This window comes from Dreissena polymorpha, chromosome 15, assembly GCF_020536995.1.
Source record: "Dreissena polymorpha isolate Duluth1 chromosome 15, UMN_Dpol_1.0, whole genome shotgun sequence".
NCBI classification, from domain to species: Eukaryota; Metazoa; Mollusca; class Bivalvia; order Myida; family Dreissenidae; genus Dreissena; species Dreissena polymorpha.
Window position 1 is genome coordinate 55,373,317 of NC_068369.1, and position 25,794 is coordinate 55,399,110.

The following is a 25,794-nucleotide window of genomic DNA, read 5'->3' on the forward strand; positions in this document are numbered from 1 at the left end:
CCTAAACTTTCTGACATTTTTAATCCTCACCATGTCAATAATGATGAATCATTTATTCCCACTGATAGTTTAAGCTTTAGTCCGTAAATACTCTTAATTTGACAAACTTTCGAATTACTACCATAATAATGTCTAACGTCTCTTGACTCATTCTATACTCACCATAGTTTTTATTAGGATTAAAATCATCGTTTTTATTTTGATCCATTTTTGTTTGCTTCCATACAGCGTTGATAATCTGTCCACGACATAAAGGATACAATTATTTATCGTCATCCTCCTCTACAAGTTTAAAATAGTAAGTGAAAAAAGACAATTCTTTGTTGTTAGACATTATCTAATCAACTACCAAAGAAACGACCCATTCATCAAAGAAAATACAGTTTAAATTTTACGTCAATTTCCATCGATAAGAAAAGAGGGAGCTCTTTTAGGTCATTGACACTGTCCTCTCTCCGTCAATCGTCCCACAAAAAAATAATAAAACATCGCGTTATTGAAAGACATTCCAAATTTTAAAGAACTACAAAATTCAGTTACCATCGGTTTCATCTGAGCCATTTATTTTATTTTATTAATATAACAAAACAACAAACTTGTATTCACAATTTAGTATAATATCCATCATTAAAGGGGCCGTCCAACAGATTTAGGCATGTATTGAAGCTTTTTATTAAATGCTTTATATTGATAAATTTAAACATTTGAACTAAAAATCTCCAGTAAAAAAATAATACAATTCAAAAAAAGGAAAAAAAAGTAACCATCAACAGGGCTCGAACGACTGACCCTTGGAGTCCTGGAGTAAAATGGCAACCGCCTAGACCACTCGACCATACATGCTCATGCTTAGAGCGGATATATTTTTTACCTATATAAGCAATTTCGTAGTTTCCCCAAAAAAAACGACAACAACAGAACTTTTGAAATTATTCAATCGTTTCGCGTCGCACGACGCTTTATAATTTTCAGGTTTTCAAATCATCAAAAGATGCATATACTATATCTAAGAGCATGGTAAATGGTCAGTGTGACTATTTCCTCAAAAATATCATAACTAAAACGAGAATTAGCGAATCTGGAACAACTTTTTTTAATTTTGTCAATTTATCAAAACGTTGGACGGCCCCTTTGTGACAGACATACGTTATATTTCAACCCAGAGGCTCGCGTATTTGAATTGAACTAGGAAATCAAGTGGTCATGTCAGCACTCAACGCGTGCAATTAAAGTATTAATAGAACACTGTATTGGATGGATACCTTTCGGCTATTATTACTTTACGGTACATTCGATTTGTATAGATAGAATTCATGTATATTTAGGAACAAATGACGTAGTTTTACAAGTGAAATCGTCTACCAATCAAAACATGTAGGGGCAGGATAAAGGCTAGCAGGCTTGACAGGCACACGTTTTTATACCTCCAGAGTTTGTTTCTATACAATCATTTAGCTGATGGGTAACGTGCAAATCACTCAAATAATTCAATTGGTTTGTAGCAAAAAATTAACATCGTTGTGTACAATAATGTTGTGTATGTGTGCTCGTACATAGCTGACATATGCACATTGGCCTCATGTCAAGGTCTTGCACACAACGATGCATAGTAACCAAATAGAACATTCATTATTGCTAATACGTCAGTTAATTATAACATTTTACAATTGACAAATAAATTATGAAAAAAGGTTGTCATAATGAAGTGAGACATTGAACGCTTTGAAAATATGGGTCTGAAGGTAAAACCAAAACAACGCACCGCAAATACAATACGTGAAACATAATTTCTTTAGGCAACGATCTGAATGCCAATACAATAGCTTTGCTTCGTTTCAAACTACTAATGAAAATCAGTTATTCTTGGCGAAACCTCGTTAATGTGTCATTGAATGAAAACCTGTGAAAATTATTGATACTATGATCGAACTAGATTTCATATCTGTAACGATATTTTATCTGCGTTATGCATGTTCAACCGGTGAAAGATGCTTATTGCTATGACCGTTCCCAAGGGAATACTTATTTTAACACTTGTTTGATGTGATCGGAGAGTATGCAATGAATAGAAATGAATTAATTAATTAATGCTTGGAATAAAAAAAATGCAACCTTTTAAGTCTTAAAGAACATAAATGATGCGTTCTAGAAAAAATCGGCGAATGTTGATTCCGTTGTATTAGAATATGTACAATACGGTTATCGGAAAACAACTGTGGGCCTGAAACATCGCAAAGTACACAATTTGTAATCAATTGATTCGGAACTTGCTTTTTCCTTGCCACCGAATTTATCAGAATAGACCATTTGTTTCAGACTGAACATTTTTTAACATGTTAATGTTACGCTTCATAACGATAAGAGCGTCAAGGAAAATTCAAAATGAACCATATGTTTGGTAATTGTTACTACGTGTGATACTCACATTGCTATTTGCCACATTGAAACAACAAATGATAATCTACCAACAGATAATCACACGTAGTGCAGCACCGGACATTGCCACACTGTAGTCAGCTACGCTACGAAAACATATACCAGGAAACAAATATGATCAGCCAATGAACTTTGTCGAATAGGTCATAAATATATTTGACAACAACAATGCCTTTAAATTATAGATTGCATTCAGGCCTTATTGGTTAGAAATGAACTGCGCTCTTTGGGAAGCGAATCTTATTTATATGAGTAATGTACATTTGTCTGTACTGTCCGTTAAGGCTATTCAGGAACGATTATTCCCGTAAATATGGACTTCGTCTTCAAAGGAAGTATTTTCTAAACTAAAAGACAGTTGATACGAAAAGTGTCGTCCCTGTTTATCCTATGAAGATTGCACAGGCTATTATTGGGAGACACTTCGACAACATACATAGCCTGTTATATCCGCAGACTGGGTCAATAACATATTTATATTAAAATAAAATATCATAAAGCACAATTCAATAATTTGATGGCATACTATACACGTGTTACTGTGCGATTGACTGTATCTGTAATAGTCTGTATCATTTGAAATTAAAATGGTAATCAAACTTACACTTGAATTCAAAAAAAATATACTAACCAATATCTGACCATACCGCTTGAGTATGAAATCTCGTAATCATTAAAACTTACTTGTTATTTCCCTATAAACTATCAAACATTACAGAAACGTCAACACGTTGGAATAAAGCAAGCACACCCAGCTTCGCCAATTAAACAATATATTGTTTTAAAGTGTTAGATAAAAAAAACAACGGCTGCGCTCTCAACTGATATGACTTACTGAAGGCTTGTGATATGACGAATCCTAGCGTGTTTATACACAATTCAAACATTTATGCTCTGCTTTAAAGAGTAAATGGCCATGTTGAGTAAGTTGACGTAATTGTTGCATGCGAAGAGATCAGAATACAATTGTAAGAATGTCAGAAGTCGGGTAATGGCTTCGGACAATCCGCTCACTTTGTAATTTGACTCTCACAAAATATTATTTGAGTTGGTGATTTGAGCATAAAAAAGCTAACCGAGTTCACAATTAATATGCACTTTCATTCTATGCGACGTTGTATTTCTACTAAGTCCACCGCATTGTCGGCACCATTACGTACTGGTGTGGAAATGCGGTACCTGTTTCATAGGCCTGTTAGGGATTTAATTGTACATGCTTTTGAAAAATCATTTGTACAAACACTTGAACAACACATCTTCCACAATGACAGAACACCATCAACGTACACGGGCAAACATAATAATTAACAAACCCGGAAAAACATTTATCTTGATAGTTTTACGGTCGCCACAAATGAATTTTATATATATCTGTGTGTAAGTAAAAGCAGACAGTTAATCTAGTGACAAGCTTTGACTTTATATGATTCATGGGATCTGAACACGAAATTAGTTTTATGTTATTCTGTTGTTTTTTATGGTATCGTGCTTTAAATCTAAAACTCATGAGCGTCATGTAATTAGATTGTATTTCTACTAGTTTTGAATAAAGTGTTCTCTTTCGTCGCAGTTTAGTTGATTTATGAGACGCTGTTAGGACAATATATGTGACACTAAACGTAGGTGCCTCGAATAATTATTGGTCAAATAATGTTCAAATGATGTTCAGGCGTCAGAAAGCCGATTGAAAATTTCAAAGAATTTTTCAAACCTTTCATGGTGGTGTGCGTGTTTGTTTTCTATGCTTTAAATTGTACAGTTGCTTTTTCAAGGATAAATGCAATATAAACGCATAATGATTGGTGCTCATGGGACTGTTTTAAACACATAGTTGCACTTAGCCATGCACGAACACTCACTTGTATTAATATTTATGCATGTATGTGTAATCTTTGAAAAGACATTCGACTGAGACCATTAAGTACAATTAATAAAAATGCAACAAAACTAGATCATTGTTTACACAACATCTTGCCATTATCTGTGGTTGTTGTTCAATTGTAACCAAAGAGGTGTGCCGCCCTATTTAAACTGAAGAAAAATACATGTCATATAAAATTTAAACAATTTCCTTATGTACTAGACCACACTCATTATTGCCTGATTGTTATGATAAAAAAAATTAAGGCTGATATGTTGCATAATGGTTTATGTTTGTTTCATTCTTACATTCTAAAGACGCACAGGAAAAGATAAATATAACTATTCATAATGTTTTTGTAGTAATACTTGAAATGAAACATGTGAACATACCTGAAAATAAGAATACAGTATTGGGTCATGGTTTCAAGCGTAATGATCATTAAGTTTTGAGTTAATAATACCGAAACGAATACTGACATTGAAATCAGTAGAAATATGGGTTCATCAAAATAACTCGACTGAAGATAATAAGACAGAATAAATACATAAATAAAGCATACAATTATTGTTTTATGCCAATACTGCGCATTATCAATTGGGCGTATATATAATAATACACCAAAGAGGATCTTTAGTAGAGTCTATAAACACATATTGTCGTATCGGTATTGCCAGTACCTCTATGGCCAGGAAATCCGATCAGCGAATATAATGAAAGGTCATGCGTGGAATGTTGCTCTTAGACTGTCAAAATCCCTTGCCAGTCACAATTTATCATGTAAGACGTATAAAAGTATGTGGTTGACACTGTTTTCAGACGTGCACGACCATTTATACAAAATAATATCACAGTGTTAAAATATATCTCGTAAGCCTAAATCAGGGATATAGAATTACCTGCATGATGCGGAAAAGATAAAGATAGGCTTTAGAGCATTAATGCTTTCTGTAAACTGTTACACATGACTTATAATAATCGGGGCATTAGGTTAACTCATTTGTATATGATCTGAGGACGTTGGGTGTTGCAAGTGACTTCTGTCTGTAAATGTACACATTTCCTGTATTCATATCATGACTAACAATGATATCAGATGTGAGGAAGCAAATATTGCAGAAAAAGAATCAGCTCACGCTTCCAGGGTTAAACACATGAAGTACAAATGTTAAATGTAGCTGATTTACTATTAATTTACTACTTATATTATATTGTCAATCCAACCCATGGCGTTCAGGAAAATAATTGTAATATGTATTCAGGACAGAGTATTGAACATGTGTCGATAATTTATTTTCAGCAACAATAGTTTTAATGTTTGGTTAAATAATCCAGCTGTTCAATATCGGTATAGTAATTTCGGATTATAACACAAAAAGCCTCTTCTGAAAATGTTTTGATTTTTGAATAAAAAAATCGCCACAGTTGAATAAGAAAATGATTTATATACTGCTAAATATCACGAGTGTTGTTGATTTTAACAATTAATAGACACGTCGAAATTACCCGTGCGTCGATCATACCGGTATTTATTATGGAAGAGATGAAATCATCCGTCATATATTTGATCGCTTCTTTCAACCGCCGTGTTATGATCTAAATGTATTGAGTATCTAGTGCAATATCGCTATCAAAAGCAAAAGCACAATAACAACACGACTGTTCTTAGATGGGAATTCGTGGTCGGCATTCGAAAAACTAACACTAGGAATACGCCTCTGCAAAGTTATTAATCGGGGGCCCGTTTCATAAACGATCGTACGACAATTTTAACTTACGAGAGAATTTTGTAATCTTAATAAGTAGACAAACTAGCTCACCATGCTCGTCAAATATATACGGGGCTTGAGATGCCGATGTAACTAATTAAGTACTCAAAATTTATAATCATATGAAATGGGCTTTAGCAATTATGTATCTTAGAAAAATGTATCGTATCGTAAATGTGTACTACGATGCTTATTGAAACGGTTCCCCGCGGAGTATTTGAAATTAAGTAATAGCGAAACTGAAGGTAACCATATAATATGTAAAAAAAGAACGGAGGCAGCTACTAGTTGGCTTTAGTATGAATAGTAATGCCTCGGAAATGAACCGTCTTTTAGCTCTTACCACCGTAACGCCGTTGAAAAAAGGTGGTAATGATACTCAAAGCTATTTGATATACACTAGTATCAACAACATTAGGGTCTGTCAATGAGAACATATATAGACAAAACAGACAGTTACCCCGCAGCGTGGGGGTGCAGTTGACCAATATGGGGCTCGGAAACGCAATGTCATGTTTTCGCGCTCACATTTGTATTATGTTTTGTTTTACACAATATACTTCCTGTTGACTGTTCATTGTAAATGCTGCATGAATAATGCCAATTTAATTTAACTCTTGGATATATCTAACATAGTGTTACATAGTATGTATCGCTTTATTGTACATATCAGATCAGCAAACGAATGAAAATGACTCACTTGCATTAACTATCTATCTCAGAGTTTCAAATTGTATCGGTTACCTGTAGGCATTAAATGTGGATTTTCAAACTTAAGTATGCCAAAAAAGTTGCACTTAATGTACAAATGATCTGTTATTCATTTTATAAAGCGAGAATAAGTATTGGTTATGGTTATTTGATATTGCATTACTCTGTTAATAGCTTAGTCTGGTACGCATTTTAATCGTTTAATTCCTTGCGACGATCATTTCAAATAGTTTGCGATATTTTTAAAGTCTCAAATACACGTAAACAAATGTATGATCATTCATTGTTTTACTGCCGATTTTGCTTTTATTGAGGTCAAGCATTGGATAGCAATTGTATGAATGTTATTTACAACGAAAATTTGAAATTCCTTTTAACATGACAAACTCCATGATTGTTACACAATACAAAATTCTTTTCAAATTTAAACATATGTAATTGACTTAGAATCATGCATATATTAATTATCATTCACAATACAAAAATATCTCCGATTTTTCGTGACCATATGAGACACGGACAGAGCATCAAGAGCTTTTCAGGCACGTGGGGGCCATGATTCACTCATGCAATCTTTCAATTAGGTAATGAAATTTCCAGCTCAAGTTATTTTTGGTTATTTTATTTGTTTGTTTTTTTCAAAGCACCATCCTTAATACAGATGGTTTTGAAATTATTTGAAAGACTATTTCTAGGCAAGTTGAACAATGATGATTAAACCTATTACTAACTTTCATTGTTAGCGGTGACATATATACAATATATATAAATGTGTCGGAGATTGCGATGAATGCATATTGTATCATATGAAATTATCAATTTCAACAAATACACAAGCTACCTTGAATGTTCTGATTATATTTTTAGATGCAGCATATAGAGCCCTTGCCATTGTATAACTGTATTCGTATAACGAGAACGTCTTTGTCCAGGAAATTCGATCGGCTGATCAAATGCGTATAGAATTGAGCTTGTACGGAATGGTTTGAACTTGTTTTGATCTCAATGCTTGCAAGATAAGATGAAAACTGCCTCAACAAGAATTTTGTTTCATTTCTAAACCGCACATACGTTCGCTTTTTGCTGCTTGTTTTTTGTTAAAAACAAGCTTTTTTAAATAGAACACTTTGATAAGATACCATACACTTCGCATAACTGGTAACTATTTGAGAATGTCTAATGTTCAAGATTATTTTGTTTAAATGATGTTTTAATATTAATGGATTATCAGATAATTGTGCACATTAGAAAAGCGGTATGTATACTGTTTTTGATACGATTCGGTTTATATACATGAAACAACTTGAACAAAAGACCAGTGAAATGAGAGTCTCTAAAGCAGTTGTCAAAAATACTAAATCCGAAGGTAAAATACCTAATGATGAATTGTACATGAAAGCAAAAGATGTCCCCCCCTGCCTCCTCCGAGACCGGGTTCATCAAAAAAGATTGTGTCACTACTTTTACCTCTACAGGATAAAAAGTCACCAGACAATTTTGGTCAATATTTTTGCTGAGCGATTGTGTATCAACTTGTGTTTGACATACTCCAAGCCATGGGATTCTAAAAACATTAATGAACCGTACAGTTTTTCTGGATGTCAGTGAGCTTTACCGTTGATATGTTTATTGGAAATACAGCTGAGCATATTATGCAATTAATAAAACGTGCCATCTTACATTTCATTTAGGACATGTGTTGACAATAAGTGCGTTACTTTCAACACGCCAGCTAAACGACAACGCGTCGTTAGCGATTACACTTATTTTTTCCCATAATGTAATTAAAACAAACTTGTGTTCATGTTTCGATACGGCTTTAGTTAAATATTTATTTTAAAAGAACTCCATGTCACAAAAAAGAAAACAAAAAAATCATTGACACCTCTTGTGTTTGAATTTATATATTACAGTGTATTCATTTCTGCTGCAGAAATCATGATTAGCACCCGCCTAATAAATACAATTGTGATAGTGAATATAGGATAAGCAGCTCTTTTGATAAGCGATATATTCAGCATAAACATGACATTATTATGAACATGTGATCGTGTTATTACACTCATACGTGTGTTAAAAGAAATAAATGTTAAATACAAGTTAACTGTGCGAAGTTCTTGTGTATATAAAATTCAAACAATAAAACTATATCAAATGTTCAAACTTAAGATATTACCATGTAAATACACCAATGAAACAATTTATTTAATATTGTATTTTGCAATAAACAAAAACAAAGTCAATTTAATTTAATGCATACCACTGGGTATGTCGTTTTTTCTCTTACTGAAGCAGCTGTATTTCGTCGTTAGTGAATAAAAAGGCACCATAATATCATTGAAGGTCATTGTTTAGCAAACCATTGAAGTATATAATTTATTTACTTAAACTGTATTTTGAAAAGTGGGCCAGATGTTAAAGTAAAACACGTGTATTTGTATTCCAAATTTCAATTGCAATTAAGATTTGAAATGCCAGTTTACATTTAAATTTGAAGAGTTCTGTTATTTGATATCGATATTTAAATGTTAAATAAAGCATATGTCATAAACAGGACAACGAAAAAAGTTCAGCCGTCCTACCTTTCTATCCTACTTTTATTGGATATGTAAGTATAAACAAACAACTGTTTACGCCCAAAAAAATCAAAATGCCTATATTTGAAAATAACAGCAAAAAGAAAATCATGCTTATTTCAATGTGCGCTACAGATTTCATACACATCAAATATTCCACAGAGCGATTTCAAAGAACTCATGGCAGCACTCGAGTTAGGAATATCTAAATTTTGAAACACATCTTAATGTGCAATCACACTTCGATAGATTAGAAACGGGAATTAAATGGCGTAAGCGCAGAAAATCCAATAACTTTTCCGGAAAATATTTATTTAAGCGATTGAATTCAGGTTGTATGACATGTCCTAACGAATCCTAACGCAAAGTGACGTATTCATTTAGTCGCTGCTCGGTGAAAACGATGAGATACAGAGATAACTTGATAGTTCTGTAAATATCACTTGCATTTTATTCAGTTAATATCATTATGTTTTATTCACGGTTCATACTTAACAAACTGATGAAATAATATACATGACTATAAATGTAATTATTATCATGTTTTCATTTCATTAAATATTTTGTTGAGAAATTGAAATTCCTTAAGTATTGGCATATATCTTACACATATGCAACTATCAATGCTATAATGTTTTGTTAAATTGATCCGCTTACATTAAGATTTTCCCACCAATTTTCCAAAATTGAAAATGAAAATTCCTCATAAAAAGACAACGATCTGTCTCTTTTTACATTTATTGTCACTGCGTTTAAAAAAAATGCGAATACACGTAGCGTTTAAGTGTTTCCTCTAGTATTTTAGGATGTTTGCTGCCTTTCTTCATTGTGCATTTGCGTTTTTACATGCTTCTTGAAACTCAACAAATGATAGGTATGCTGCTTTTGCAATTTTGCTTTAATTTAATGTATATATGTTGTTTTTGTAAATTTGCTTGGTATTAAGACTCTGAATTTAATTATATGTCTTACATTTTGTCAATTAGTCATTTAAATACAAAATCGGAGTAAAGGATTATAAATAGTTACAACGCGCTTGGTTTTAAAATATGATATATACCTTAATAAATTGGATCAGGCTTATTGATATCTTTCAAACGAATAGTTACTGCACGATGTCAACCTAAGTGCTTATCAATAATGTTACAATGAAAAACGAGTCCCAAATTGTCACAGCATATATGGCACTGCTGGTTTAATGTCTCATAAATAATCTTCCGTGGGGAAAAGAAAGTATTCTTGTCATTGTAATTGGGAACCAAGATCAGAATTCAATGGTGTTATTGTTGTTTATGTATAACCGATTCAGCCACGCATGCTTCTAATGTAAGTGAAATGGCTTACTGCAGATGAGCCAAAGAGAACCTCTTCAAAGCTAAAGTTGAATTAGGTAGAGTCTTTCGTACAAATATACTTGTGGGTCTGAATATTAACATCGACATTGTTTTATTAATTTCCTTTAGGTTAGAGTTAACTTTTTAATTTACACCTTGATCTAGAAGTTTTCGAAAAGTTAGATGGTAATCAAAACCAACGCGCAGAGCCATACTTTTCACAAATGGTTGTTTTTTCAGGATTCCAATACGCGTCTGATTTTATTTATTTATTACACAGCGTTTCCTTACTATGATAACGAATGGCAAAGTTTGTAAAACGTTGGGACTGACATTCTAATTATCTGGGAATAAAGCAAGTGATGACATGCACTCTTAAGTAGAATGGCATGAAAATGAGTGAAATGTCATATTCTCTTGGAGAACCTATGGCTATATATGCACTAAAACAGATAACACTTAGGCAAAACTATGTGTAAAAAGTGTGTATCTAGAGATAACGAATTATTTTAAATATCACTTTTAATAATATCTTATGCGTATATGTATAGTTTAATATGAATGGCACTCGATTGTTATTCCGCGACTTATCGAATGGTGGTAGCTTAAAGTAAGCGTTAGCAATTCACTTTCAAGACGTAACATAACAATTTGTAGATTAAGTTCAGAACTGTTATGCATCGGATATTTTTATGTAACTTCGCAAGTTAAAACTGAGCCCGTATTAAAACAATTTTAAATAGAGTTGAAACGACTGAGAGAATGGAATTTACAAATATAATGATTACATATAAAATTAATGAAATAATATAATTACATTAAAAAATAAGATCTTTTTAAGAAGGTTAGTCTTAATTCATTGTGTAGAATTTAGAAGAGTTATCTCTTTAAGACCCACAACACCCCCATATTATATATAAATATCAGAGCTCGGTAACAGATCGCTATTTTTAATTGTTCACACATATAATCAGCAAACAACAGCACATAAATATGCATTATTTTAGTACGACACCAATTATATTTCAGCCCATGTTTCTAAAAAAGATACAACTAAGGAGGAAACCATACTTATTAAACACGAACAACTGTACTAGGTAACTTACGCTGTGCAATGTATTGTAGATTTAGTAGATGTAGAAGTACGGAGTCACGAAATACAGAATATAATTGTTAATGTACCTAATCTCCTTAATAGCATATACGAATATCATTTTCATTATTTGATCACTTTCGCCCAATCATCCGTGGGTTTCACAATGTGAAAGTATCGTTCAAAAGATATCAAGCGACAAAGAGTACCTACATACGTTGTACATATGCTTGCAAGGTCGGATAACGGTAAAAACTTAAGGTTCATGGGGGGGATAAAATTCATTAAAACTTCGCTTTGGTTTTTCTTCATTGAATGTGGTACAATATGGTCAAACTATATATCATTTTAAAGCTAAAGACGGATAGAATAACATAAACACATTTTTGACAGTCAATATTTGTGTGCTTTATTCATATTTTGGTTTAAAACCAATATATTTTTACACTAATTTACAAAATCTCAATCTAAAGTTAGGAAGGATATGCACTACCTTAAGTGGAATAAATACAAAGCTATATACATATACAAGGTCAAGTTAGCAACATTTCACAGAAAATTATTGTCATAAAACAACAAATGAGTTTTTATTCAACTGCCTTTTTTGGATAAATATCCTAAACAAAGTTCTAAAAATAACTAAAACGTAACTACTTTTAAAAATCCAGGTATGGTGGATAATAAGGTCACAATTCTATTTCAAAGGCTTAACAATTGTGTTATTTACCTCTCAACCAAATTGCAAATTTTAAACAATCTCAAATTGAAATAGATTGCAGACGACATTTAAAATTGTAAAGGAATAAAAAGAAATTGGCAAACGATTGATTTTATATTTCTATTCCTTCTACCCATTTTGAAAGCGTGGCCATCGCTGTGATCCGTAGAAAAACGTGCAAAACAAATCGGTCGAAACCACGTGCAGTGGTGAGAAAAACGGGTATGTGTATACACATACCTGAGAAAACACAATACTTATTTTGACAGTTGGGTGGCAACTAGTAAAACAACTTTTAACATTAATCAGCAAGAGATCGCACTAAATAATAGAAATGACCACGTAGAGATATCATCACTTACCTTATTACAAATATTATCCAGCTGAAAATTGTCCCCCACACGTCTTTTTTAGTTTATTTGTATTGTTTTTCTGGAGCCGAAGTGCATCTCACAGACTATCCATCCAACTTCCGTTGTTTTCACTTTCGTTATTAAAAACTCCGTTTAAAAGAATTATTTCTACTTTTAGATTGTTAAAGCGATGTATTATTATATATTATCTATAGAATAGTATACCGTGATGTATTGAACAGAGTTACGTATCGATCTTTCTATCAGTCTGTAAGCGTACTATTTTTTGCGCAATAATATATGTCGTGTGATTCGACAACGATTGTAAACATTGGTGAAATGCTTCTTACATAGTTATTCTTTTGAGTGTTTATGAGGTCTGATCGTGCAGTTTGCAAACATCAACGGAAAGATTACAATCCAATGCATTTGTCATCGTCAACCGTTTGGAATTTCAATTAGGCGATGAGTGAGTTTTTAGCATGTTTCTTTCTATTTTATTGATTTAAAAATGGCCTCCCCCATGGTGATGAAATGACATGTGTTCGAGTTTTGATATTTCTAGATATGTAAACTTTTTTTACTATTTAAGCGTAACTTGCCCTCGTCAATGTCGATATTATTCACTAGTTATATAATTTTCCGCCGAAATACGTGGAATAAACATGGTTCAGATTTTTGAAAATAATGTTTATTTTAGTGTTAAAATCGCTTTGTATTTTGATTGATTTTGTGGATGTTATGATACGTTGATGTACAAAATTGGTAGCAGTTTGAAGGAAAAACATCCTTTAAAGCATATATGTATACATTTTCAATGTGGCACTCTTCCTTTAGTCAAATTTGAGTTCAATGCTAGGGGTCCCACATTTTTCAAAATGAAGCCTCTTCATGAACCTTAAAAGATATTGAATGTTATATAGGAACTAAATTTCCCCCTGTTTATATCCGGAAAGATAAAATAATAACGCAAAAAAGAGAAATATGATGGGCCATTTTAAGGAAAGTGCTGATTCACTGATTTCACATCATTGACAAAACAACACATGACGATTAAAAAAACACGTTTCAAAAATATATTATGCTACTATTGTACACAAAAACGCATCCGAACTTGCAAGATTTATCCATGTAAGATGTTTTGTAAAATTGAATTTATCGATAACCTTATAATGACAACTGTCTTATTTTAACGATTTGGTGTTCAACGACTTTATAAATATAAAGACATGTTCGTTAGTTGAATTGATGTTTTCTTAGAAATTTTATTTAGTAAAAATCCTTGTTTAGTAAATTGAGCTCGAACCATTGACCCCTGGGGTAAAAGTCTAACGCTTAGACCACTCGGCAATGCGTGCTGATATAATTAATGATGAATTTTATACTTCAGATAAGCAATCCTCGTAGTGCCACAAAATATAACGACAACAACAGAACGCTCCAAATTATTAAATCGTTTAACGTTGCAACGCTTTAGGCTTTTAAATCGTCAAAGCTTTTAAATCGTCAAAGGATGCATACACAGGATATTTGAGAGCATTGTTTATGTTTATTATTACTGTTTCTTCTTAAATATCATAACTACAACGCAAATTTACGAACTGAATTAAATTGTTTATATTTTGTCAATTTTCCAAAACATGAAAATATAAATTTAAAGAGTTAAAGAAATCACATAATTCTTTTTTTTACGGATTCTTTTTAAACAGTATTGTATCCAACATCCCTGTTTTGATTTCAAAATGCGTCACTTAATGATTACAGTTACAAACACGCGATTTACAATTTAAATTCCTAAAATATCGTATAAACAACCAAACGTGCGCTCTTGAATGATGTATTTAAGCAGATCATTCAGCGATAGAATAATTTGATGGAAACCAGTTAGCGGTTAAATGACGCTTATCATCATGTGAAAAGATACCGTTTCGAAAGTTGGGTGGAAAATTTGCGATACGCCGGAGACTTAATGGAGCAAGAACCTTTGTATTATGCAACATTTCTTTCCAATGAGAGCGATTGCCATCGCACCGTCCCGTTTAACTTTAAGCCAACTATTATGAGACGTTTAGGTTATATCTTTACTAGTAATTTAATTTAAATTTAGAAAAGTTTATTTTTATTAATATTTAAGGAATTTGATTTCTAAAACAAAATTATATTGCTTTTGTAAGACTTGTCATTTGTTGTTTTTATAACGATTCTACAAATGGAATTTAATATTGTTTTTCCCACATCTTGGATTGAAGGCATTTACAAATTAATTAAACATTCTTTTTTCAGGAATTTATTTCGTTTAGAGAGATTTCTATCAATAAATATAACACAATTTAAATGGAAACATATCGAGACATTGGCAAAACATTATGCAAACATTCTTGCATTAATATTGATGCCACAAATTCATTCAACTGATATATTCACTTCAATAATATTTATACATATGTTGTTGTTTTCCTTAAAGTTGATTTTTATATTTTACTGTTGAAATTTGGTGTTCGGCTACATTAATCTTATGTGCGTACCTATATCGGTGGAAATAAGTGAAGCATAAGCAAAACTTAATTAAAAAATAATTATACAATTAGACCCCCAGAAGAATAACATGATAATGTGTGATGATTTCGCTTCAGAACAGTGAATGGAAACAAACAAAATAATTTTAATCTTAAATTATGCCGAACCTCCCGCATATGCAAGTACTCCAGATTTCATCACAAGACGCATTGAACCTAGAAGCATAGCGAATTAAATTAATTTTAGTTTAATGAAAAATAACCTTAAGGCTTTTGCACAATCACATTCATCGACGCAAGATGCGCCACATTAGGAGTGCTTCATTTTATTCCAACCTGTACTTTATGACAAGTGACAAATTGCAAAAAGAACATCAAACAAATAATTAGATATGCAATTTTTATCATTGTTTTGTTATATTACTGACTATCAACATTCAATTGAAAGCGGGCTTCAAACAGCAAGCTCTGTAATTGTCTTAGTGCACTGAATCGCACATGTAACGCGACACTTACAATCGTAATGAAACGGACACTTTTGAATATAATCATATATACGAAACTTGTTAATTACATACTGATAATTATTTATTGATCTATGTTTAAAGCAAGATGGAGCCACTTTAGTAGCTGGGTTAGGCTCTTATTGTGCCAGCTTTCAATAAGAGCCATATTATTTTTCCCGAGAAAGAGCAGCATGCATATGTGTCATGTTTTGGAATTCATTTTAACATTTTATCTGCATATATACATAAGATTGAAATCATTTAAGGCGTGCGTTTTGTTGTCTCGAATAAGTGTGATGTTCGACTAGCCCAAAATCGGTTAAATACCCCAACTGTTTCGAAAACACGTTCCGATGCGGTCATACGAGAAACTTATTTTACAAATATGTGATCGCTTCTTTCAACCGCCGTGTTATAATGTACATGTTTTAAGTTTCAAGTGCAATATCGCTATCAAAAGCAAAAACACCATACTAACACGTCTATTCTCCGATGGGAATTCGTGGTCGGCATTCGAATCGAAAAACTAACACTAGGAATACGTCTCTGCAAAGTTAATCGGAGTATTTGAAATTGTGGAAGTTTAATTGATGCATTCTATTTTACTTATTTGATGGTGTTATTGTTTAACTTTGTTTAACGTTTATTTGTGCCGATGCTTCATCCATTGTACTTTGAATTATGGGGTTCTTAATTTTCAAACAAGGGACAATAACGGTAGTTACAAACTCATTTTACATGAACATAACGGATGAACGCAAACAGTTAATACAAGTTTTCATTGATGTATGTTATCAGTAAAGGTGTATTTTAAACACGGTTTAAATATAAGCATTCACAAATTGCTTTAAACGAATGCATTCATCATATCTATAATAAAATCTGATGAAAAATTTGGAAGCGGACTTTTTTTATTTCTCATTCATAATTCGCTGCATATTGTATCATATACAATTATCAATTTCAATACAAAACACAAGTTACCTTGAATGTTCTGATTATTTTGTGAGATGCAGCATTTAGAGCCATTGCAATAGTATAGCTGTATTCGTATAACGAAAACGTCTTTGTCCAGGAAATTCGATCGGCTGATAAAATGCGTATATAATTGAGTTTGTACGGAGTGGTTTGAACTTGTTTTGATCCCAATGCTTGCATGATAAAATGAAAACTGCCTGAACATGACTTTTTTATCATTTCTAAACCGAGCATACATTCGCTTTTTGCTTCTTGTCATTTGTTAAAAAACAAGCTATTTTAAATAGAACACTTTGATAACAAACCATAGACTTCGCATAACTGGTAACTATTTGAGAATAACATCTAATGTTCAAGATTATTCTTTTGTAAGTGTTCTTTTAATTTAATTGGATTATCAGATAATTTTACATATTAGAAAAGCGGTATGTATACTGTTATCGATACGATTCGGTTTATACGCATGAAACAACCTGAACACAATACCAGTGAAATGAGTACTGAAGTACTTAACCCGAAGGTAAAATACCTAATTATGAACTGTACATAAAAGCAAAAGATGACCGTACTTCAAGACCGGGTTCATCAAAAAAAGTTGTGTCACCACTTGTACCTCCACAGGACAAAAAGTCACCAGACATTGCTGGTGAATATATTTGCTGAACGATTGTGTAAAACTTGTGTTTAATATACCCCAAGCCACGGGAATCTCAAAACGTGAATGAAACGAACAGTTTTTCTAGGTGTCATTGAGCTTTACCATTTGCATGTTTATTGCAAATGCAGCTAAGCATATTATGCAATTAATAAAACGTGTCATCTGACATTTCATTTAGGACATGTGTTGTCAATAAGTTTGCGTTACTTTCAACACGCAAGCTAAACGACAACGCGTCGTTAGCGATTACAATTATTTTTCCCATAATGTAATTAAAACAATCAAGTGTTTATGTTTTTATACGGCTTTCGTTCAATATTTATTTTAAAGGAACTCCGTGTCACAAACAAGAAAGCAAAAAAATTCATTGACACCTTATGTGTTTTAGTTTATATATTACAGTGTGTTCATTTCTGCTGCAGAAATCATGGTTAGCACCCGCCTAATAAATATAATTGTGATAGTGAATATGGGATTAGCAGCTATTTTGATAAGCGAAATATTTAGCATTGACATGACATTATTGTGAACATGTGATCGTGTAATTGCACCCATACGTGTGTTAAAAGAAATAAATATTAATTACAAGTTCATTATGCAAAGTTCTTGTGATATTTGCGACTTTATTTGAAGATATCATACAACAAGTAAATGAAATATAGAAAAAGAAGTAATGAAAAAAGTAAGCTTTAAAAGCACATAAAATTCAAACAATTACACTATTTCAAATGTTCAAACTATAGATGTTGCCATGTTAATACATCAATAAAACAATTTGTTTATGAATTGTATTGATGCAATTAACAAAAACAAAGTCAATTAAATTTAATGCATTCCACTGGGTATGTCGTTTGATCTCTAACCGAAGCAGCTGTAGTACGTCGTTAGTGAATAAATAGGCCCATAATATCAATGAAGGTCATTGTTTAGCAAACCATTTAAGTATATAATTTATTTACTCAATATGTATTTTGAAAAGATGTTAGAGTAAAGACGTTTAGTTTTATTCCTAACGCCCTTGCATTTTAAATCGCAATGGAGATTTTCAATAACCAGTTAACACTTTAATTTGAAGAGTTCTTTTAATTGATATCTATATTTAAGTGTCAAATAAGGCATATGTCATAAACAGGACAACGCAAAAAGTTCAGCCGGTCTACTTTTCTATCCCATTTTTATTGGATATGTAAGTATAAACAAACAACTGTTAACGCCTTAAAAATCAAAATGTCAGTATTTGAAAATAACAGCAAAAACATGTTTATTTCAATGTGCGCTAAAGATTTCATACACATCAAATATTCCACAGAGGGACTCCAAAGAACTCATGGCAGCACTCGAGTTAGGAATATCTTAATTTTGAAACACATCTTAATGTGCAATCACACTTCGATAGATTAGAAACGGGAATTAAATGGCTTAAGCGCAGAAAATCCAATAACTATTCCGAAAAAAACATTTATTTAAGCGATTGGGTTCTGGTTGTATGACATGTCCTAACGAATCCTAACGCAAAGTGACGTATCATTTAGTCGCTGCTCGGTGAAAACGATGAGATACATAGATAACTTGATAGTTCTGTAAATATCACTTTTATTTGATTCAGTTAATATCATTATGTTTGATTCACGGTGCATACTTAAAGAACTGGATGAAAGTTATGTTCCTGACTGTAAATGTTATAATTATCATGTTTTCATTTCATGAAATGTTTTGTGCCGAAATTGAAATTCCTTTAGAATTTGCATATCTCTTGAAACTACCAATGCTATAATATTTAGTTCAAGAGATCCGCTCAGATCAAGATTTCACACAAATTTTTCTAAATTGAAAATGAACATTCATCATAAAAAGACAAAGATCTGTCTCTATTTACATTTATTGTCACTGCGTTTTTTTAAACATTTTTTAGGGCGAATACATGAAGCTCTTTGTGTTTCCTCTTGTATTTTTGGATGTTTGCTGACTTTCTTCATTTTGCTTGTGTGTTGGTACGTGTTTATTGAAACTCAACAATTTAAAGGTATTTTGCTTTTGCAACTTGCTTCATTTTATTGTATATATGTTGTTTTTGTAAATTTTCCTGCGATTAAGTGGCTGTATTAAATTATATGTCTTACATTTTGTCAATTTGTTATTTAAATACACAACAGGATCAAATGATTATGAACAGTTACAGCGCGTTTTGTTTTACAATATAATATATACCTAAACAATATGGATCAGGCAAATTGTTATCTTTCAAACTTAATACTTAACGATGTCAACCGAAGTTCATATAAATAATGTTACAGTGAAAAACTAGTCCCAAATTGTCACTGCATATATGGCACTGCTGGTTTAATGTCTCATAAATAGTCTTCCGTGGGGAAAAGAAAGTATGATTGTCATTGTAAATGGGAACCAAGATCGGAATTCAATGGTTTAATTGTTGTTTATGTATAACCGATTCAGCCACGCATGCTTCTAATGTAAGTGGAATGGCTTACTGCAGATGAGCCAAAGAGAACCTCTTCAAAGCTGAAGTTGAATTAGGTAGAGTCTTTCGTACAAATATACCTGTGGGTCTGAATATTACCATCGACATGTTTGATTAATTTCCTTAAGGTTAGAGTTAACTTTGTAACTTACACCTTGATTTAGAAGTTGTCGAAAAGTCAGATGGTAATTAAAACAAACGCACAGTGCCACTCACCAAAAATGGTTGTCCTTTCTCAGGATTCCAATACACGTCTGTTTTTGTTTATTTATTACAAAGTTTTTCCTTACTTTGATAACAAATGACAATGTATGTAAAACGTTGGGACTGATTTTCTAATTATTTGGGTATGAAGCAAGTGATGACATGCTCTCATAATTAGAATATCACGAAAATGAGTGAAATGTCATATTCTCTTGGAGAACCTATGGCTAAATATGCACTAAAACAGATACCACTCAGGCAAAAGTATATGTAAAAAGTGTGTATCTAGAGATAAAGAATTAGTTTAATATCACCTTTTTTATAAAATCGTTAGCATGTATGGTTAAATATGAATGGCACTCGATTGTTTTTCCGCGACTTATCGCATGGTGGTAGCTTAAAGTAAGCGTTAGCAATTCACTTTCAAGACATAGCATAAAAATGTGAAGTTTAAGTTCAGTGCTGTTATGTATCGGTTATTTTTTATGAAACTGGGCAAGTTAAAACTAAGCCCGTGTTAAAAGAATTTTATATACAATTAAACGACTGAGAGAATGGAATTTACAAATTACATGTTAAATTAATGAAATAATGTAATCAAATTTAAAAATCAGATATTTTTAGCAAGGTTAGTCTTCATTCATTGTGTAGAATTGAGAAGAGTTATATCTATGAGACCCACAACAATTCCATAGTATATATAACTATCAGAACTCGATAACATATAGCTATGTTTAATTGTTCACATATATGATCTACACACAACAACACATAAATATGCATTATAAAAGTCCGACACCAATGGTATTTCAGCTCATGTTCCTAACATTAGCAATTTTAAATACAGATATGTTGCCGAAATGTTTCAAAAAAGATGCATACAACTTAGGAAGAAACCATAATTATTAAACAAAAACAATTGAACAAGGTAACTAACGTTATGCAAGGTATTGTAGTATTAGCTGTAGTACGGAGTCTCGACATACATGATTTAATTGTTCATGTACCTAATCTCCTCAATAGCATATACGAATATCATTACTTTCATTATTTGATCACATTCGCCACATCATCCGACAGTTGCACAATGTGAAAGTATCGTTCGAAAGATATCCAGCGACAAAGATTACCTGCATACGTTGTACATATGCTTGCAAGGCCGGATAAAAGTAAAAATTTGAAAGATATTGAATGTTATAAAGGAACTAAATTTCCTCTGTTTATACCCGGAATGATAAAATAATAACGCAAAAAAAGAAATATGATGGGTCATTTTAATAAAAGTGCTGATTCACGGATTAAACATCATTGAAAAAACAACACATGACGATTTAAAAAGCACGTATTAAAAAGAATATTATGCTACTCTTGTACACAAAAACTCATCCGAACTTGCGAAATGTAGCCATAGAAGATGTCTTTGTAAAATTGAATCAATCGATAACCTTAAAATGAAAATTGTCTTATTTTAACGATTTGGTGTTCAACGACGTTATAAATATAAAGACATGTTCGTTGGTTGAATTGAGGTTTTCTTCGTAATTTTATTTAGCAAAACTCTTTTGTTCAGTAAATGTTATACTTTCCTCAATCGTCGGTCAATTTAAAAATCCACACTTTTCCTGGGTTAGCTATATTTACCAGTAATATGTGTCGACACGTCTGCCACTAATCGAGTAAGGCGGGAAGGACCGTAGAAAGGATTTCATAACAAATCCTCAAACAAGATTTGCGGCTTGACCCGTGATCTTTTTGATATATGTCTGTTGTCGAATAACATCTTTATTGTACCAGTTAAAAGGAACTTTGGACAGATTTTGGCATGTGTTGAAGTTTGTCATTTAATGATTTATATCGATAAATGTAAACATTCGATCTAACAAGCACCAGTAAAATCAAGAATACAATTTAAAAAAGAAAAAAAAAGTAACCCTAAACTGGGCTCGAACCAGAACACTTTAGTAAAAGACTAATTCTTAGACCACTCGGCCATCCGTGCTCATATAATGTATTTTATACTTTTATTAAGGAATCATCGTAGTGTCACAAAATATAACGACAACAACAGAACTCTCCAAATTATTCAATCGTTTCACGTTGAAACACTTTATATTTGTCGGGTTTCTAAATCGTCAAACGATGCATACACATGACATTTTAGAGCATGGTAGATGTTAATTATTACTGGTTCTTCATAAATATCATTACCACAACGCAAATTTGAAAATCTGAAATAATTTGTTTAAATTTTGTCAATTTACCAAAACATGAAAAGATCACTTAAAAGATGTCAAGAAATCACACTATTCTTTTTTCACGGAATTTATTTTTAAACAACAGTATTGTATCGAACACCCCAGTTTTTATTTCAAAATGCGTCACTAAATGATAAGAGTTACAAACACGGAATTTGCAATTTAAATTCCTAAAATATCGTATTAACGACCAAAACTTGAGCTCTAGAATGATGTATTAAATCAGATCCTTCAGAGATAGAATAATTTGATGGAAAACAGTTAGGGGTTAAATGACGTTTGACATCATGTAAAAAGATACTGTTTCGAAAGTTGGGTGGAAAAATTGCGATACGCCGGGACTTAATGGAGCAAGAACAATTGTTTATGCCACATTTCTTTCCAATGAGAGCGATAGCCATCGCACCTTCCCGTTTCATCCAACTGCTATGAGGCGTTTAGGTTATCTTTACTAGTTATTTAATTTAAGTTTAGAATAGTATATTTTTCTTAATACATGTATTTAAGACAAGTGCTTTCTAAAACAAAATTATATTGCTTTTGTAAGGCCTGCCAGTTGTTGTTTTTTATAACTATTTTACAAATGGAATTTATTATTGTATTTTCCCATATAAGCACACATCTTTAATATTGGATTAAAGGCATTTACACTTGAATAAAGCATTCTTTTTCATTAATATATTTCGTTGAGAGAGAGATTTCTATCAATAAATTGAAAACAATTGACATGGAAACATTTTAAGACATTGGCAAAACATAGGGCAAACATTTTTGCATTAATATTGATGGGTAATTGCAACAAATTCATGCAACTGATATATTCACTTCAATAATTATTATACATATGTTGTTGTTTTCCTTAAAGTTGATTTGTTATTTTACTGTTGAAATTTGGTGTTCGGCTACATTAATCTTATGTGCGTACCTATATCGTTGGAAATGAGTGAAGCATAAGCATAACTTTATTGAAGAATAATTATAAAATTAGACCCGCAGAAGAATAACATATTAATAATGTGTGAGGATTTAGTTTCTGAACGGTAAATGGAAACAAACAAAATAATTTTAATTTTAAAATATGCACGACTTCATCACAAGACGCATTGAACCTTATAGCATAGCGAACTTAATTAATTTTATTTAAATGAAAAATAACCTTAAGGCTTTTGCACAATTACATTCATCAACGCAAGATGCGCCACATTAAGAGTACTTCATTATCTTACAACGTGTACTTCATGACACGGGACAAATTGAAAAAAGAGGAACACCGAACAAATAAAGGGATATGCAATAATTACTTTTGTTGGGTTTGATTACTGACTATCAACAGTCAATGGAAAGCGCGCGTCACACAGCAAGCTCTGTAATATTCTTAGTGCCATAAATCGCACATGTAACACGACACTTATAATTATAATGAAACGGACATTTTTTAATATAATTAAATTTACCAAACCTTTATTATAACATAATGATAATTATTTCTTAATCTATGTTCAACGCAAGATGGAGCCATTTAAGTAGCTGGGTAAAGCTCTTCTTTCAATAAGAACCATATTATTTTCCCCGAGAAAGAGCAGCATGCATATGTGTCATGTTTTGGAATTCATTTTAACATTTTTATCTGCATATATACATATGATTGAAATCATTTAAGGTAGCGTTTTGTTGTGGCTAGGTCTAGACTAAGTGTCAGGTTCGACTAGCACCAAACCGGTTAAATACCCCCAACTGTTTCGCAAACAACGTTCCAATGCGGTCATACGAGAAACGTATGCAACATCAGACAAAAAATAATTGTTACAATCGTGAAGACTTTTATTTAAGGCATATACAATACAAAACAACACTAAACATATAACTGAGTAAATCAAGACGTCACATAAAAGGTGCAGGGAATACAAATTTGATTAGATGACTATTGAATTACTAAATGGTTTAATAGTCGTCACATCAATACAATAAACCTTTCAGAGGCTCGATAAAATGAATACAAGTATTAACTCAATCTCTTTGTGTTGACTAGATTTCTGAACAGAGAATAATAAATAACAAGTCCAGATAAGAGCAATGCATATCAATAGTCCAGATTATAGCAATCCAGATCAATGGTTTGCGTAATGCTAGAAGTTAATTGCAGATAGTCCAATGCTTTAGTAGTAAGCTCAAAATATGGAAGAAACTATTTGCGTAATGGCAATAAAATATTGAGATAACTACGTTAGCATTGAATACAAATAAATGAATTTTCCGAGCATTAGAAAACTTCAGCCACGGGTCTAGCGTGAAAAAATAACCTGAGGACACAAAGGTTGTCAGGTGAGCGTAATGTGTTTATACCTTGGTACATGCGATTCTCACCATGTTTAGTCGGGTTCTCGCTAACGGCACATGTGCGCTTGGTTGATTTTTAGCATACTGAAATTGGCTTTCCGCCCCCGCCCCACAGAAAAGCAAAAGCACACCAAAATTGACATCGTAAAGTGCGCAACCAATAGCTGAACATTATAGCTATAATTCAACATTCTTCCCCATTTTCGTGCGTCTAGTAATTAAAAAAGGAGGAGAGCATGGGCACACTCCGTAACAACACATTTTGTGACCACATACGCCGTAGACTTTAAAATATAAATAAATAGGCCTATACATACTCGTTTTCGTGAATTATCATTCGCATAAACGCATTGAAAAAAACTTTTTTAATTCACCGAATGAGGTCTGCAGCAACGATCATTGCATATTACTTTCATGCATGTAATTTCATTGGTCGAACTTCTTTTCGGAATTGTTCACGAAACCATAGTTATAAATATCAGATTTGCAAACGTAATCATCAAGTGCATATAAAATGAATAGCGTATCGGAGCGAACGATGCTTTCATTAATGGAATATAAGTGTTTGCCCTGTTTTAAACATGTTGATGTTTAATTATTTGTTATTTATGCTGTCTTCTATATAACGATTTCATAAGTCAATATTCATTTCATCCCTATTCGTGTATCATAATATACCTTGTATTTAATTATTTGACAATTTTGATAACATGGATAGATAATTGTTTATTATGCTTACATTTATTTAACCCATATATGACTAGCGTCTAGCAAAAAAGGCCTTGGCAAAAAGCGTAGACCCAGATGTCAGATTCTCCGCTGTTTGCTTAAAGGAATTTCTGTAAGAAATATTCTAAATATAGAAATAAATATAGACAGACAGACAGACAGACAGACAGACAGACAGACAGACAGACAGACAGACAGACAGACAGACAGACAGGACAGACAGACAGACAGACAGACAGACAGACAGACAGACAGACAGACAGACAGACAGACAGACAGAC